This window comes from Equus caballus, chromosome 13 (genome assembly GCF_041296265.1).
Source record: "Equus caballus isolate H_3958 breed thoroughbred chromosome 13, TB-T2T, whole genome shotgun sequence".
Taxonomy (NCBI): Eukaryota; Metazoa; Chordata; class Mammalia; order Perissodactyla; family Equidae; genus Equus; species Equus caballus.
Window position 1 is genome coordinate 10065478 of NC_091696.1, and position 19007 is coordinate 10084484.

At 42.1% G+C, this 19007-nt stretch overlaps 1 protein-coding gene across 1 annotated transcript in view; it reads left to right on the plus strand.

Annotated features, from left to right (window-relative positions):
- LOC100630790 (mucin-3B) overlaps positions 1-19007 on the plus strand; it is a 97078-nt gene that overhangs the window by 27123 nt on the left and 50948 nt on the right. The window lies entirely within an intron of this gene.

The window sequence follows — 19007 nt, forward strand, 5'->3', positions numbered from 1 at the left end:
CACAAGAAAAACAATGTGTAGCTATGTCAGATGATGGATGTTAACTAGGTTATTGTGGTGATCATTTCACAGTATATACATATATTGAATCATTGTGTTGTATATCTGAGACTAACATAATGTTATGTCAATTATATCTCAATAAAAACAAAAGAAAACAAACATACTACAGGATATTTCAATAACCCACAAGAGCACACTGTCAATCCTCAAAGTATCTTTGGAAACATTAAAAATATAGTGTCCATGAGGATAGGGTTGAACAATTTGTTTTTTAAATATAAATTTGTAAAAGCTCTTTATGTATGACAGATATTAACCCATTATCTGTCATTCACATTGCGAATAATTTTCCCCAATCTATTCTTTGTCTACTTTGTATTGTTTTGGTACCTTTCCCTCACAAAAATGTTACTTTTTTAATATAGGTAGTAGGTTATGTTGAATTCTGTTTTTTATAGCTTTTGGGTTTCTCATTTTGATTAAAATAGTTTCTTCAGCGCGCAAGTTAAACACATAGTCTCCTAAATTTTCCTCTAGAACTTAGTTTTTTTCTTCTGTCTTTGATTTAATTTGCTTTAAAATTTAATGTAAGACAAAGATCTAACTTTATTTCCTGCAATGTGGACAGTCAGTTGTGTTATTAAATAAACCATTCTTTCATCTGAATTAAATTCCACTTCTATTGTATATTAAATGGATTTATTTCTGGCTTTTCCATTTTGTTTCATGGATCTGTTGCTTATTCTTATGGCAACACTATAGTGTTTGGATTGCAGTAGCTTTATAGCATATCTTAGTATATGACAAAGTGAGCCTTCTCACAATTTTCTAGTACATTCTTAAACATTTATTCATCTACAGGAACTTTAAGGTAATTGTATCCAAAAAAAAAATTCAACCCTGTTGGGATCTTAATTAAAATTGTATTAAATGTATACATTAATTTTGGGGGACTTGACTTTTTTTTGTTGCAAAAATCTTTATACTCAAGAACTTGACACATCCTTTCCATTTATTTATATCTTGCTTTATGCCCTTGAATAAAGTCTTATAGATTTCCTCATACAAGATATGTTCTTTTTTATTAAATTTGTTCCTAAATATTTTTCCACTTGAGTTTCCATTGTGAATGGAACACTTCTTCCAACTTCTTTTTCTAGCTGTTTATTTCTAGAATGGAGATAATTATTTGTTTTATATTATATCCAGCCCACCTTATCAAGGCCTCTCATTAGTATAGTAGTTTTCTTTTCCCTACTAGCATCATTGAATTTTCTAATTATACAACAATTTAGTTGGCAAAAATTGGGACATTAAACTTTTTTCTATTGTTTATGCCAAGAATTTCTTTTTATTTTTTGCCTTATTACACTAGCTAAAACTCCCAAAACAATGTTGAAATAATAATGGCAATAGCGAGCATCTCTGTCCTGTTTCTGATTTCAATAAAAATAGCCTGAATATTTTATTATTGAGAATGTGATATGTTACAGTCTATTCTCTTATTTTTTTGGAGAAACATAGTGTGCATACAAAAGTGTGGAAAAGACACACACACACAATTAAAGGACAACAATAAAAGAACATCCATGTATCCGCTACCCAGCTTAGGAAATTGAACGTCACGTACTTTAGAAATGCCTAGATGCCCCTCACCAATTGCACACACTGCTTTCTTTCATAACTGCTATCCTGAATTTTATATCAGTAATCACCTTGATTTTCTTTATGGCATTATGAGACATACATGGAATCTGAACCAAAATATTGTTTAGCCTTTCAAAATTCATATAAATGGAGAAGTGCTGTATGTATTTCTCTGTGAATTGCTTCTTATCCTCCATATTACCCTATTTCCTGATTTTAAGATGTGAAAGATCATGCTCTACCATCTCGCACCAGTACCAAAATCCCTTCCGTTACTGTCTTATCTCTTCCACAAAGTGTCCAGAAATGAGCCCAGTTGTTACCATCCCGGCTTCTCACATCACTCCACCTACTGACGCAGGATGCAGTGTTGAAGGCACGTCCTGCCCATTGATAGTGATCACTGCCAATACCTCCATGAGTATGTTGCCAAATCTCAGTTCTGGGGGACCTCTCCTCCTTTTTCTAACGTAACTGCAGTGTCTAGTGTCTCCAGTATAGGAGTTTCCCCTCCAACAATGGGTAGTTCTCCAGCATGCTTGACTACTGGGGTTGAGCCCGCTTACACCCCAATTGATCCTCCTAATGCCACCATCACGGGGATCCTCCCCACTAGCACAGATCTGACAAGCACACAAAGACCCGACAGGTGTTCCATCCTGCTTGCCAGTGTCACTGATGGGATATTTTTTCCTCTTCAATTATTTTTTTATCGAGTTCCTAATAGTTTACATCAATGTGAAATTTCAGTTGTATATTATTTCTTGACTTTCACCAATAGGTGCTCCCTTTCACCCCCAGTGCCCCCCAACCCCCGGTAACCATTGAAATGTTATCTTTGTCCAAGTACTTGGTTATATTCCACATATGAGTGAAATCATATGGTGTTTGTCTTTCTCAGTCTGGCTTATTTCGCTTAGCCTAATTCCTTCTAGGTCCTTCCATGTTATTTTGGGATGATTTTGTCTTTTTTGATGGCTGAGTAGTATTCCATTGTATATATACACCACATCTTCTTTATCCAATCATCGGTCAATGAGCACTTGGGTTGCTTCCATGTCTTGGCTATTGTGAATAGTGCTGCAATGAACATAGGGGTGCATATGTTACTTTGGGTTATTGATTTCAAATTGTTTGGGTAGATACCCAGTAGTAGGATAGCTGGGTCATATGGTAGGCCTGTTTTCAGTTTTTTGAGGAATCTCCATACTGTTCTCCATAGTGATGGCACCAGTTTGCATTCCCACGAGCAGTGTGTGAGGGTTCCCTTCTCTCCACACCCTCTCCAACATTTGTTGTTTTTAGTCTTAGTGATTATAGCCATTTTAACAGGCGTAAGGGGGTGTCTTAGTGTAGTTTTGATTTGCATTTCCCTGATGATTAGTGATGTTGAACATCTTTTTATGTGTTTATTGGCCATCTGTATATCTTCTTTGGAAAAATGTCTGTTCATCTCCTCTGCCCACTTTTTGATTGGGTTGTTTGCTTTTTTATTGTTCATTTGTGTGAATTCCTTATATATTATGGAGATTAACCCCTTGTCAGATATATCATTTGCAAATATTTTCTCCCAAGTGGTGGGTTGTCTCTTGGTTTTGATCCTAGGTTCTTTTGCGTTGTAGAAGCTCTTTAGTCTGATGAATTCGTACTTGTTTATTTTTTCTTTTGTTTCCCTTGCTGAGAGGACATGGTGTTTGAAAAGACCCTTTTTAGTTAGATGTCAAAGAGCGTACTGCCAATATTATCTTCCAGGAGTTTTATAGTTTCAGGTCGTACCTTCAAGTCTTTGATTCATTTTGAGTTTATTTTTGTGTATGCCATGAGGTAGTGGTCTACCTTCATTCTTTTGCATGTAGCTGTCCAATTTTCCCAACATGATTTATTGAAGAGACTGTCTTTTCTCCTTTGTATGTTCTTGGCACCCTTGTCGACGATTAACTGTCCATAGAAGCGTGGTTTTATTTCTGGGCTTTCAGTTCTGTTCCATTGATCTGTGTGCCTGTTCTTGTGGCAGTACCACGCCTTTTTGATTACTATGGCTTTGTAGTACATTTTGAAGTCAGGGATTGTGATACCTCCAGCTTTGTCCTTTTTTCTCAGGATTGCCTTAGCAATTTGGGGTCTTTGATTGCCCCATATGAATTTTAGGATTCTTTGCTCTATTTCCGTGAAGAATGTCATTGGGATTAAGATAGGGATTGCCTTGAATCTGTAGATTGCTTTGGGTAGTATGGAAATTTTAACTAGGTTTATTCTTCCAATCCATGAGCAAGGAATCGCTTTCCACTGATGGGATCTTGATGAGCATAAACCATAACCACTGCTGGGATCCCAGCTGTGGTAGGTTGTGGTATTGCTCAACATACATATTTGCTTTCCCTCCCTGTGGCGAATTATAGCTCCCTGCCCCAATGATATCAAGCTTGGTGTCAGACTTGTGGTGCTTCTCCTGATGAAGAATTTTACATCCATGTCTTGTCCAACTCAGGGTCAATCATGTGACTTGCTTTGGCCAACAAAAGGTGGTTGGAAGGGACACATGTCATCTCTGGAAAGAAGCATTAAGAGCCAGCTCATGGTTTTGCCACCTGTCATTTCTCACTGCCATGAGACTGGCAATGTCCCAGATAGGAGGTGCTTCATCAGCCTGGGTCACCCAGTGAAGATGACATAGAGGAGAGCATGGATCTTGATATGGGCAACTGGCATGAATGAAAAATAAACTTCTACTGTTGTAAGCTACTGAGCCTTTAGGATTGTTTGTTACCTCAGTATAACCTGACATCTCCTGACTGACATACTGAATGTCGTTGACTTCCACTTGTCCCAAAGCCAAGTATGAGCCTACTATCTGCCATCATGCACATTGTCGTCCCCTACCCTACTCACCATGACTTCAGAGGCAGCTCTAGTCAACAGCTCAACTCTCACCACCTGACAGCATCAGTGACAACTGAACCACAGTTCAGATCATGATACAGCGGAGAGGATGACGAGCACACTGGCCTAATGTTTGCAGCCTCCCCTGACTCATTCCTATTCCCTGGCCTTGTCTTCAACATGTTGTCCTTAATCCTTGACATTTGGGGGATGGTCCCAGACTGCTTTCCTGGATTCACATCTTCCCCCAGGTACCTGTGACAATGGTGGAACCTTGGAGAGAAGGCAGTGCTCTTCCTTGTCCCCCCACGAAGCCCACTTTAATGTCACCTGGCCTGTGGAGTGAGGTGCTGGGAAAGCACCCACTGGTGGGTATCACTGATGATTGGGCCAACCTCTCCATCCTCAGTCCCCAGTCGTCCCACCTCTGCCCCTTTCTTCCCCCTAGCAGCCCTCTTGCCCATCTCAAATTTGAGCTGGGACCACATTCATTTCTGGAGCCACCTCTTGGTCTTGGCTGTCCGTGGATAGCCTACAGAAAGGCTGTATCTGACACTTACAGCAGTGGTTTCCAGCCCCAGTGTAGCACAGTGGGGTAAGCAGCTGAGGTGCTTGCTGCTGTCTCCTTCCATCCCCTTCAGCTTCGCCACGAAGATGGACCCCCATGTGGGGGTGGGGCATTCTTGGACAGCAGCAAGAGGACTCCAGCAGTCTTAGCTTGACCATCTCCTCCCTGAGCAAGGTGAGGCCTCCCCTGGCTCTGGAGGCAAAGAGGCCACTGCCCTAGTTCGGAATGCAAAGGTATTACCTTCCCCTCCTCATTCTGGGCAGGCATTGAAATGACTGTAATACCTGCCACTAAAACATAATTAAGTGCCGTGGGAGAGGTATTAAGTGCTATTACATTTCAGATGTGGGAGAGGTCACTTCCTGATCGCACAGGGCTTCTTGGTGGAGGGGAGAAAGGAGCAAAGCAGTAAAGGATGGGTAGGATTTTCACAGGCTGAGAGAAAGAGAATGGGAGATGCAGGGGGCCTTCCTGGTATAGCAAACAGCTCAGGTAAAGGCTTGCAGGTAGGAAAGCCTGAGGCGAGGAGGCCTGTTGGCAGGAGCAGAAGGAAGTTTGGGCAGTAGAGGGAGATGACGTTAAAAAAGCAGATGGAGAGGAATCAAAGATCTGAAGTTGCATTGGGATCCATCTTCCCAGGAGCCAGGTGTCCATTATTACCACAGGAGTCCATTCACATCTGTGTCCCCAGCACTGTGACTGGCATTTCGTGCTTTGTTGCCAGCATCTTGGTCAGCCCTGGTGCTTGACTACATAGCCCCAGTCCCACAGAGACTCCTCTGAAAAACAACAACAAAGCTCTTTCAAAGCAAATATTTTAATGCTGTGTCAACTGGTCCAATGTGTTAAGCAATCAAAGTGGAGGACCACAAGAATGGCCCAGCCCTCTGTTGGCGCTCTCTCCTGAGCCGCACCTGCTATGTCGCTTTCTGGCTCTGGGCTCCACCTCCTCTGGATGCTTTATCTTTTGATTCCTTTGTCCACTTCCCCAGCTTGACCACACACCCTCTGAGGCCAGGGCAGTACGATGTATCCCCCAGATGGCTGAGCATCTTTTCATCTGGTTCTTGGCATTTCCTACATTTTCTTTGGGGAAATGTCTATTCAAGTCTTTTGTCCATTTTTGAACTGGGTTGTCTGCTTATTTGTTGTTGAGTTTTAGGAGTTCTCTATATATTCGGGACATTCATCCCTTTTCAGATATATGCTTTGCAAATATTTTCTCCCATTCTCTGGGTTGCCTTTTTATTCTCCTGTTAGTGTCTTCTGATACACAAATTTTAAAAATTTTCATGAAGTCCAGTTTCTTTAGTTTTTCTTTTGTTACCTATGTCTTTGATGTCATATCCAAGAAATCATTGCCAAATCCAATGTCATGAAGCTTTTGCCCCATGTTTTCTAAAAGAGTTTTGTTGTTTGAGGACCTTGATCCAGTTTGAGTTAATTTTTGTATATGGTGTTAGGCAAGGGTTCAACTTCATTCTTTGCATGTAGATATCCAGTTTTCTCAGTACTACTTGTTGAAAAGACTATTCTTTCCCCAGCGAATGATCTTGCCAGTCTTGTCAAAAATCGTTTGACCATATATATGAGGGTTTATTTCTGGGCTCTCTGTTCCATCGCTCTATGTATCTGTTTATGCCAGGACCACACTGTTTTGATGACTGTGGCTTTGTAGTAAGTTTTGAAATGAGGGAGTGTGAGTCCTCCAGTTTTGATCTTGTTTTTCAGGATTGATTTGGCTATTCAGAATCCCTTCATATTCCATATGAATTTTAGCATGGGTTTTTCTATTTCTGCAAAAAATGTCATTGCATTTTGATGGGGACTGCAGTGAATGTGTAGATCGCTTTGTGTAGTATTGACATTTCAACAATTTTAGGTCTTCCAATCTGTGAACATGGGATATGTTTCCATTTATTATGTGTTTTAAAATTTCTTTCAGTAATGTTTTGTATTTCTTCTTGTACAAGTCTTTCACCTCTTTGGTTAAGTTAATTCCTAAATATTTTATTCTTTTCAATGTTATTGTAAATGAAATTGTTTTTATAATTTCCTTTTCAGTTGGTTCATTATTAGTGTATAGAAATGCAACGATATTTTTTTGTGTTGACTTTGTATCCTGCTACTTTGCTGAATTCATATAGTAGTTTTTTTTTTTTTAAAGATTTTATTTTTTTCCTTTTTCTCCCCAAAGCCCCCCGGTACATAGTTGTATATTCTTCGTTGTGGGTCCTTCTAGTTGTGGCATGTGGGATGCTGCCTCAGCATGGTCTGATGAGCAGTGCCATGTCTGCGCCCAGGATTCAAACCAACGAAACACTGGGCCGCCTGCAGCGGAGCGTGCGAACTTAACCACTCGGCCAAGGGGCCAGCCCCCATATAGTAGTTTTAACAGCTTTTTGTGGAATCTTAGAGTTTTCTACATGTAACATCATATATAATATGTATAATATATGATACATATTAATTATGCTATATTATCTATTACTACAAACAGAGATAATTTTACTTCTTTCTTTCCAATTTGGATGTCTTTGATTTCTTTTTCTTGCCTAATTTCTCTGGCTAGAACTTCCAGTACTCTGTTGACTAGAAGTGGTGAAAGGCATCCTTGTCTTGTTCCTGATCTTAGAGGAAACACTTTCAGTCTTTCACCACTGAGTATGATGTTTGCTGTGGTTTTTCTGTATGGTTTTTATTATGTTGGGGTATTTTCCTTCCATTCCTAATTGTTGATTGTTTTTATCCCGGAAGGGTGTTGAATTTTGTCAAGTGCTTTTTCTCGATTTCATCAATTGAGATGATCAGGTGTTTTTTTTCCCTTCATTCTGTTGCTGTGGTGTATTACATTGGTCAATTTTTGTATGTTGAACCGTTCCTGCACTCCAGGGGTAGTTTTCTTCTCTTGTATTGTCTTTGGTATCAGGGTAATACTGGCCTCACAGAATGAGTTAGTAAGTGCTCTCTCCTATTCAATTTTTTTGGAAAAGTTTAAGAAGGATTGATATTAGTTCTTATTTAAATGTGAAATCATCAGGTATAAGAGTTTTCTTTGTTGGGAGATTTTTGATTACTCATCCAATCTCTTTACTAGTCATAGGTCTCCTCAGATTTTCTTTTTTCTTTTGTTTTTATAAAGATTTTAGTTTTTTCCTTTTTCTCCCCAAAGTCCCCCAGGACATAGTTGTGTATTCTTCGTTGTGGGTCCTTCTAGTTGTGGCATGTGGGATGCTGCCTCAGCATGGTGTGATGAGCAGTGCCATGTCCGCGCCCAGGATTCGAACCAACGAAACACTGGGCCACCTGCAGCGGAGCTAGCGAACGTAACCACATGGCCACAGGGCCAGCCCGAAGATTTTCTATTCACAGTTTCACCTAGGTAGGTTCTGAGTATCTAGAAATTTGTCCATTTCATCTACGTTGTCCAATTTGCTGATATACAGTTGTTCATAAAATTCTTATAAATCCTTTTCATTTCTGTAATATCAGTAGTCATGTCCCCAGTTTCTGATATTAGTAATTTCAGTCTTCTCTCTCTCTTCTTTTTCTGAGGAAGATTTGCCCTGAGTTAGCATCTATTACCAATCTTCCTCTTTTTGTCTGTGAGCTGCCGCCACAGCACCGCCACTGACAGATCAGTGGTGTGGGGTCGCACCTGGGAGTGAACCTGGGCCGCCGAAGTGGAGTGCACCGAACTTGACCACCAGGCCACTGGAGCTGCCCATTGTTTCCATTTGTTTTCAGTCCATTTAGCTAAAGGCTTGTCAATTTTGTTGATTTTTCCAAAGAACCAACTATTGGTTTTGTTGATTTTCTCTATTGTTTTTCTATTTTCTATTTCATTTACTCTGCTCTAATCTTTATTATTTCCTTCCTTCGGCTAGCTTTGGATTTAGCTTGTTCTTTTTATTTTTTTTTTCTAGTTCTTTAAGTTGTAAAGTTAGGTTGTTGATTTAAGATATTTCTTATTTTTAATGAGTTCATAGCTATAAATTTGTTCTTTAGCACCACATTTGCTGCGTCCCCTAAGTTTTGGTACATTGTCTTTTTGTTTTCGTCTATCAGTATTTTCTGAGTTTTCCCTTGTGATTTCTTCTTTGATCCACTGGGTGCTTAAAAGTGTATTGTTTAATCAGGATCAGGTGGGATTCATACCAGGGACACAGGGATGGTTCAACATCCGCAAATCAATCAATGTGATACACCACATCAACAAACTGAGGAATAAAAACCACATGATCATCTCAATAGATGCAGAGAAGGCATTTGACAAGATCCAACAGCCATTTATGATAAAAACTCTGAACAAAATGGGCATAGAAGGGAACTACCTCAACATAATAAAGGCCATATACGACAAACACATAGCCAACATCATACTCAATGGGCAAAAACTGAACGCCATCCCCCTGAAAACAGGAATGAGACAAGGATGCCCTCTATCACCACTCTTATTTAACATGGTACTGGAGGTCCTGGCCAGAGCAATCAGGCAAGAAAAAGGAATAAAAGGAATCCAAATAGGGAGGGAAGAAGTGAAACTCTCACTGTTTGCAGACGACATGATCTTATATATAGAAAACCCCAAAGAATCCATTGGAAAACTCTTAGAAGTAATCAACAACTACAGCAAAGTTGTGGGGTATAAAATCAATTTGCATAAATTAGTAGCATTTCTATACTCCAGTAATGAACCAACAGAAAAAGAACTCAAGAATACAATACCATTCACAATCGCAACAAAAAGAATAAAATACCTTGGGGTGAATTTAACTAAGGAAGTGAAGGACCTATATAATGAAAATTACAAGGCCTTTCTGAGAGAATTGGATGACGACATAAGAAGATGGAAAGACATTCCATGTACATGCACTGGAAGAATAAACATAATTAAAATGTCCATTCTACCTAAAGCAATCTACAGATTCAACGCCATCCCAATCAGAATCCCAATGACATTCTTTACAGAATTAGAACAAAGAATCCTAAAATTCATATGGGGCAACAAAAGACCCCGAATTTCTAAAGCAATCCTGAGAAAAAAGAACAAAACGGGAGGCATCACAATCCCTGATTTCAAAACATACTACAAAGCTACAGTAATCAAAACAGCATGGTACTGGTACAAAAACAGGTGCACAGATCAATGGAACAGAATTGAAAGCCCAGAAATAAAACTACACATCTATGGACAGCTTATCTTTGACAAAGGAGCTGAGGGCATACAATGGAGAAAAGAAAGTCTTTTCAACAAATGGTGCTGGGAAAACTGGACAGCCACATGTAAAAGAATGAAAATTGACCATTCTTTTTCACCATTCACCAAAATAAACTCAAAATGGATTAAAGACCTAAAGGTGAGACCTGAAACCATAAGGCTTCTGGAAGAAAACGTAGGCAGTACACTCTTTGACATCAGTATTAAAAGGATCTTTTCGGACACCATGCCTTCTCAGAGAAGGGAAACAATAGAAAGAATAAACAAATGGGACTTCGTCAGATTAAAGAGCTTCTTCAAGGCAAATGAAAACAAAAAAGCAACCCACTAACTGGGAAAAAATATTTGCAAGTCATATATCTGACAAAGGCTTAATATCCATAATATATAAAGAACTCTCGCAACTCAACCACAAAACATCAAACAACCCAATCAAAAAATGGGCTGGAGACATGAACAGACATTTCTCCAAAGAAGATATACTGATGGCCAATAGGCACATGAAAAGATGCTCATCATCGCTGATCATCAGGGAAATGCAAATCAAAACTACACTAAGATATCACCTTACACCCGTTAGAATGACAAAAATATCTAAAACTAATAGCAACAAATGTTGGAGAGGTTGCGGAGAAAAAGGAACCCTCCTACACTGCTGGTGGGAATGCAAACTGGTGCAGCCACTATGGAAAACAGTATGGAGATTCCTCAAAAAACTAAAAATAGAACTACCATACGATCCAGCCATCCCACTACTGGGTATTTATCCAAAGAGCCTGAAGTCAGCAATCCCAAAAGTCCTGTGCACCCCAATGTTTATTGCAGCACTGTTTACAATAGCCAAGACGTGGAAGCAACCTAACTGTCCAGCAACAGACGATTGGATAAAGAAGATGTGGTACATATATGCAATGGAATACTACTCAGCTGCAAAACAGAACAAAATTGTTCCATTTGCAATAACATGGATGGACCTTGAGAGAATTATGTTAAGTGAAATAAGCCAGCGAGAGAAAGATAATCTGTGTATGACTCCACTCATATGAGGAATTTAAAATTATGGACCAAGAACAGTTTAGTGGGTACCAGGGGAAAGGTGGGGTGGGGGGTGGGCACAAAGGGTGAAGTGGTGCACCTACAACATGACTGACAAACATTAATGTACAACTGAAATTTCACAAGATTGTAACCTATCAATAACTCAAAAAAAAAAAATGAAGAAAAAGTGTATTGTTTAATTTCCACAATTTTTTGAATTTTTCTGCTTTTCTTTTTGTCAGTAATTTATAACTTCATCCTGTTGTGGTTAAAGAAGATACTCTGCATGATATCTATCTTTTAAAGATTTTATTTTTTCCTTTTTCTCCCCAAAGCCCCTCCGGTACATAGCTGTATATTCTTCGTTGTGGGTCCTTCAAGTTGTGGCATGTGGGACGCTGCCTCAGCGTGGTTTGATGAGCTGTGCCATGTCCGCGCCCAGGATTCGAACCAATGAAACACATGGCCGCCTGCAGCGGAGTGCGTGAACTTAACCACTCGGCCACGGGGCCAGGCCCAATATCTATCTTTTAAATTTTACTGAGACTTAATTTGTGGCCTAAGAAATGGCCTATCCTGGAAATGTCCCCTGTGCACTTGAGGAGAACGTGTATGCTGTTGTTGGGGAGAGTGTTCTGGACGCGTGTATCAGGTCTAGTCAGTGTATTGTGTTGTTGAAGTCTTACATTTCCTTATTTATCTTCTGTCTGGTTCTATCCATCATCGTAAGTAGGGTATTGAAGTCTCCAACTATTGCTGTAGAACTGTCTATTTGTCTCTTCAATTCTGTCAGTTTTTGCTTCCTATAGTTTTCTGGTCGTTAGGTGCATAAATGTTAATAATTGCTATATCTCCTTGCTGTATTGAACCTTTTATTTTTTATTGAGGTAACATTGGTTTATGACATTATATAAATTTCAGGTGTACATCATATTTTGACTTCTGTGTTGAAACTTTTATTAATATATATAATGCCCTTGTTTGTCTCTTGTAATCTTTTTTGATTTAAATTCTATTTTGTCTAGGATTAGTATAGACACTCCTGCTTTCTTTTGGTTACTATTTGCATGGAATCCTTTTCCATCCTTTCACTTTCAGCCTGTTTGTCTCTTTGAATCTCAAGTGAGTCTCTTGTAGACGGTATATACCTGGATCATGTGTTTTATCCATTCTGCTAATCTCTGTCTCTTGGTTAGAGAGTTTTATCAATTTACATTTAAAGTAATTAATGATAAGGAGGGACTTATTTCTGTCATTGTTGTTTTTGCTCTCTATATGCTGCAGAGCTTACTTGTCCCTAATTTCCTGCATTGCTGAATTTTTTTGTGTGTGTTTAGTTGATATATTTCTTTATTCCTCATCTGCTCAGTGTGGTAATATGACCTTCCCAGACCACCTAGGACTTGTGAGAATGTGGTGTAATGAAACTTAAACACCAATGATTGGAGTGAAAAAAGATTTTTTTGGTAGCAAAATGTTTAAATTGCTTCTTAATTTCCTTTTCTGTATATTTTACAGCTATCTTTTTTCTATTTATTTACCATAAATTTACATCTAACATCCTAAAGTGATAACACTCTCATTTGAATTTATACCAGCCTAACTTCGGTCACATTCAAAAACACTGCTCTTTTACAGGTCCCTCCCCACCTCTTTTCCGTTGTTGATATCACAAAATTACATCTTTATACATTGTGTGCCGCAAAACATAAACTAAAATTTCTTTTAAATGCATGTCTCTTAAATTATGTAGAAAAGATTTGGAGTTTCAAACCACAGTTACAGTAATACTAGTTTTTACCTTTAAAGAAAAAACCCCAATTACGAGTGTATCAGTTTCTTAAATCATGTAGAAACCAAAAAGTAGTTACAAACGATTGTCACAATAATGCTAGCTTTTATAATCGCCCAAGTATCTACATTTATTGAGATCTTTATTATTCCATATAGCTTCGAGTTACTCTCTATTGTCCTTTCACTTCACCTTGCAGGAATCCTTTGAGCATTTCCTGCAGGGCAGGTCTAGTGGTCACTAACTTCCTCAGCTTTTGTTTATCTGGGAATGTCTTAGTTTCTCCCTTACATTCAAAGAACAGTTTTGCTAGATGTAGGAATCTTGGTTGATGGTGTTTTCCTTTTAACCCTTTGACTCTGTTAGCCCACTGTCTTCTAGCCTCCAATGTTTCTGATGAGAAATCTGCTGATGATCTTATGGAGGACATCTTATGTGTGACAACTGGCTTCTCTCTCGCTACTTTCAAGATTCTCTCTTTGGATTTGGCTGTTGAAATTTTGATTATGGTGTGTCTCAGTGTGGGTCTCTTTGAGTTTATCTTGTTTGGAGTTTGTTGAGCGTCTTGGATGTTTATATTCCTGTCTTTCATCAAATTTGGGAAGTTTTCACCAGTATTTCTTCAAATATTCTCACTGCCCATTCTCTCTTTCCTCTTCTGGGACTTCCACAATATGTATGCTGGTCTGCTTGATGGTGTCCCACAGGTCCCTTAGGCTCTGCTCACTTTTCTTCAATGTTGTTTTCTTCCTTTTTCTCAGACTCAGTAATTCCCATTGTCCTATCTTCAAGTTTGAAGATCCTTTCTTCTGCCTGCTCAAATCTGCCTTTAAATCCCTCTAGTGAATTTTTTATTTCAGTTATTGGACTGTTCAGCTCCAGAATTTCTTCTTGGTTTCTCTTTAGGTTTTCTGTTTCTTTATTGATATTTCCATTTTGTTCACACACCATTTTCTGGACTCTCCTCACTTCTTCCTGTAGTTCTTTGAGCATCTTTAAGTCAGTTGTTCTAATGTCTTTGTCTAGTATATCTGCCATTAGGTTTTCTTCCGGGACAGTTTCTGTTGATTTATGTTTTTTCCTTGAATGAACAGTACTTTTCTGTTTCTTTGCATGCTTTGTGATTTTTTGTTGAACACTGAACCTTTGAATCTAATAGTGTGGTAATTCTGGAAATCAGATTCTCATCCTTCCCCAGGGTTTGCTGTTTTCTGTTATTGCTTTTGTTTATTTATTTATTTGACTATTGCAGCCCGTCTGTGTGCCAAAGAGCAGCATGACGTGTAAACGAAGGTCTTCTCGGGTCTTTTCTAATCCTCTCCCTGGGCATGCACAGTCACTTCTAATTTTCCCTATATATGTGGTTGTTTTGAATCTTCTAGTCTTTAATGTCTTACTCCCAAAAAGGGAAAATGCAAAAAAATGAAAGGGGCGAAGGGCACTGGCCCTTTAAATGCTCCAGAAGTCCTTTCGGGGGAGGGGCAGGGTCTTGAAAGAATGTGGGAGAGCTGCAATAACAATGGCTCTGTGCCTCTTCTCCTGCACCTTCCTGAGCAGAAGCGGCACTCACTGATGGGAGCACAGATTCCTGATATTTGAGCACATGGTCCATTGTGCCAGCCTAGCTCCTACAAGCAGTGTGCAAGCTGCTCCAGGAATACACGCAACGCTGCCGGCCATGTGGCTGTGGGTGTTGGACGGTAGCTGCTACTGTGCTACAAGCCGAAGATGACCAAAATTAATTGCAGTTTACCATCCAGGTCTTCCACTGGAAGTTGCAAGCCTTCAACAGACTCTTAGACCCTGAAACTGTTACAGTAGACAGATTCCGCCAGTGCAATTGTTGTCTGGGTGGGAGGATGGACTCCTGGTGTGTCCTACTGGGCCAGATTCCCAGAATCCTCCTCTGAGTTATTTTTTAATTACCTCCAAACGCATAATATATTCTCCAAGTTGTTAAAGATAAACCAAGAAAGACACTTGTTAATGTGGTAAGAACAAATTTTAATCAGTAAGATACTATTACAGTAGGGAAAAGAGTCCAGTGTGAACTGAAGGCCACTTGGATTTGCACAGAGGTGACTGGGCATTTTAAATGGAGAGTGAGGGAGGAGGGAGGGGGGCGAGCAGGGGCTCAGGAGAGTCAGGGAGGTGAAAAATTACAAAAAGAGGAGGGGTTTTGGTGTGAAACCCATCTGGGCTTGCTAAGTGGCACTTATCAAAATTAGGTTCCCATCCCTCCACAGAGGCTGGGAGATGGGCCCCATCTTCATGTGTTGCTGGAACAGACAGTGAGTTCTCTTGCACCCTTGAGTTTTCTCAGGCAGGCACTTTAAGGGGGGCTGTGGTCATCCTGGAGGTGCGGTTTTGAGCTGTTAGAAACCTTGTTAGTGTTTGTTCAAGTCTTTATAGACCAAGGTTGAGGCCTGTTTGAGAAGAGGGCTCAGAGGAGCCTGGCTAGAGTTTGGTCAAGGACAGAATCTTCGTCAAAGTAAAAAGTAAAAACTACAGATAGAGCTCAAGTTCCCTGACCATCATTCCTGTGCGTCTCTGAGCTATCCTTACCCCTGTTGTTGGGGTAGGTGAGCCTCTTTCCAAATTTTGAATGCACTTGCATATGTGTGTCTGTGTGTGTCTGTGTGTGTGTATTTACAGGAAATGTATATGTTGTGGGCTTTAACAAAACTGTGTCTACTGATTTCCTTCAATAAGACATTCTGAAAGTCTTTCCACCATGGTACCATTTTGATTTGAGCATGGTAGCCTATAGGGTGATTTTTCCATAGTCATTCTAGTTTCCTATTAACAGTTATTTGGGTTGTTTCAAACTCTATTGGAATTGCAATAAACTGGACGGCAGTTAACATCCTCATGAATGCCTCCTTGAAGTGCTTCTTGAACACAGAGATGGAACAGTGGAATTACTGCGTCCTTGAGAGTGTATTTAAAATTTTAATAGATGCCACCAAATTGCCTTTTTAAAGCCCAACCCACTTACACTCCCACCAGCTGGATAAGGAGTGTTTATTCTTCACACCTTTCCCAACACTGGAAGGATTCAAATGTCCTAATAGTTGCTAATCTGCTGGGTCAAAGCTAGTCATTCAATTGATTGTTTCCATTGACCATCCATATTTTTCTTTTCTGGGACCTGGCCCAAATCCTCAGATATTAAAATGACTTCTGATTGAATTCTTCCAGAAAGCATTGCTCCCACGGCTTTGATATGGGGTCACAGCCCCAGAGCTGTGCTAAGGGCAGGATGGAGAGAGGGAAGAGCAGAGGCAGTGAAGGAGAGAAAGGTTCCACCTCTCTCCTCTGTGGCTGGGATTGAAATGAAGGAGAGGCTGTGAGAGGTGGCCCCAGACTTCAGAGTCCAAGGTCTTGGCCAAGTGTATCCTCCATCCAGTTTTGCTAGCTCTTGGTTGGGGGCAGAGGAGGGGAAGGGCAGGGTCCTGGAAACTGCTCCGAGTGGGCCAGGCAGGCTGGGGGATGGGCCACCAGCAGCTCTCTCCATCTGACACCCCCTGGGCTTGTCCTACCTTCTCTGTGTCTTCCCTCCCCACACCAATGAAGTCAGACATAGGGAGAAGGGGGGAAAAGGGGTGCGGTGGGGCGGTGCACAGGTGACGCTGTGCGTAACCCCCACACCCAGCAGGGTAGATAACCACGACTTCCAGTTTGGGCTGGGTGCTGCTGCGCACACCGTGGCTGGCTCCCTGCTGCTGTCCCCTGTGCTGACGTCTGCTCGGCTCTCAGCCACCACTGTACCAGGCCCATGCAGCTGCTCGGGCTCCTCGGCCTCCTCTGGATGCTCACAGCCTCTCCTGGGACCAGAGGTGAGGGGGTGAGGTACACGGAGAGCTGGAGAGACCCTCCTGATGTTCCAGGGCAGGAGTGTCGGGGGTGGCTCCGAGGCCTAAGGGGAGACTGAGGAGGGGTCTCTCAGACCTCTGTGTGCACAGAGAAGTGACGTGGGGGAGGAGAGGGAAGCTGGGTCCAGCTGGTCCCGCTCTCCGCCCAGCACCCAGCAGGTTGCAGGCGTTGGCTCTCTCGCATCAGGACAGTGGGTGAACCCTCTTTCTGGAAGAGTGCTCTTCCCACTTTGGTTCAGTTTTCTGAGACTCCCTCCTCTTCTGCTGTCCCACTTCCTCCAGCCTCGGTGCTCCCTCCACCCTGGATTCTGTTTCTCCCTTTATTTCCACCAGTGCTGCCCTCCTGAGAGTCCCAGCCTCTGCCTCTGGGGCGACCTCTTCTCCCTGGGGCCTCTTTGCCTTTGGTCCTGGTGCCCCCTCCTCCAGCTCTGCCCTGTCTCCCAGCCCCCAGCCGGTCACGTTTCTGGGTACAGCTGTCATTGGCAGGGCCGGGGTGGGGAGATCTGGATTAGTCCGAAAGGGTGGATCTGAGACCACCCAGTGGGTGTGGGTTCCCAGGCCTTCTCTCTCCTGCCCCTTGGAAACCCTGCAATTCCTCTTCACTCGCCTTCCCTCTGCCTCCGTGTCTGCTCCTGACCCCCAATCCTAGACCTTCCAAACCCAGAGGCCCACGGTCCACACCCTCTCACTTGCCTCCAGGGCCACCTCCTGGCTCCAAGGGCTCTTGCCCAGTCATCTTCATAATCTCCGCCCCTCCACCTCCATAACACCCCCACCCTGGCTGAGAAGTGAAACCCCAGCTCTCAGAGGGAAGAGGTGCTGGGTCCAGGTGAGGAGGAGGCTGACACTGAGTGGGCAGGAGGTGTCGGGGCTCCCTGCTTACAACCGCTGTGGCTCCCGAGTCATCCCGGCCACTCCCTCCCCACTTTCAGAGATCTCTGACCCTCACTCTTACCATCTGTAATATGTCTACAGAGCAACAGATGTCTATCTGTAAACTAATAACCCTGTGGATGAAACAGAGTAGGTGATAGAAAATATGTCTATTTTTATTATTAATATTGATAAACCTTATGGGATTCATGCCTGCCTTCCGAGGCACCACTTTCTGGAAGTTTCCTTGTCTGTCCTGTCCCTCAGCCTGTCACTGTGGTCCTCTCTCCTTGTTCCCAGTCTCAGTAGAGTCTGGGCTTCAATCTCTGTTTTCCACTTTGCTGTTCTCTATGCCGGCTTCCCCAGTCTGACCCCTGGTCTCCTGGGGTCCATGATGTGTCCCCACCCCAGCCCGGCCTTAGCTGGGTTCTCTCGTCAATGAGGAGCGTCAGCCCAGACAGCAAGGGTCAGAGGGAGAGGGGCAGAGGTGGGCCAAAGGGTGTGGGCAGAGAGCCAGTAGAGCAACGACTTTGGGCAGCTGGTGGAGGAGAGGGCAGGGAGCTGGGGAAGGGAAGAGCACGTGTGCCAGAAGCAAGGGATGGGGTGGCCAGCGGAGGAGGCAAGAGCCTCAGCTGAACCCACATGCTCAGCCCAGGCCATCCTGGGGCTGGAAGGTCGGTCACTCAGACAAGGTGCGCAAGGGACCGAGGCACCCCCACTCCCCTTTGAGAGACAGTGGAGTGCGTCGAGGAGTGGACAGATGTTGGCCTTCAGAATGTGAAAGGCCCCAAAACCAAACTGCCCGTGATGGGGAATAAGTGACGGAACTTCCTACCTTTTGTGATACGTATCTGGAAAATGGGGTGGGAGTAAGCTTGGTGGTGTTCTACGGGGTGTGAAAAACCTTTGTGCTATTATGGAGACAACGCGACCTAGAAATGAATTCCTGTCTCCTACCACCACTACAGGAACTTTGCCCATGGCCACAGCCAACTCTACTGACCTTTTACCCAAAGGAGGAGTACCCAACACTACCCTGAGCAGATCCTCACATTCGAAAGGTACAGGAGCGTGGCCAGTCATCACACACAAAATCACTTTGCCCGCTCC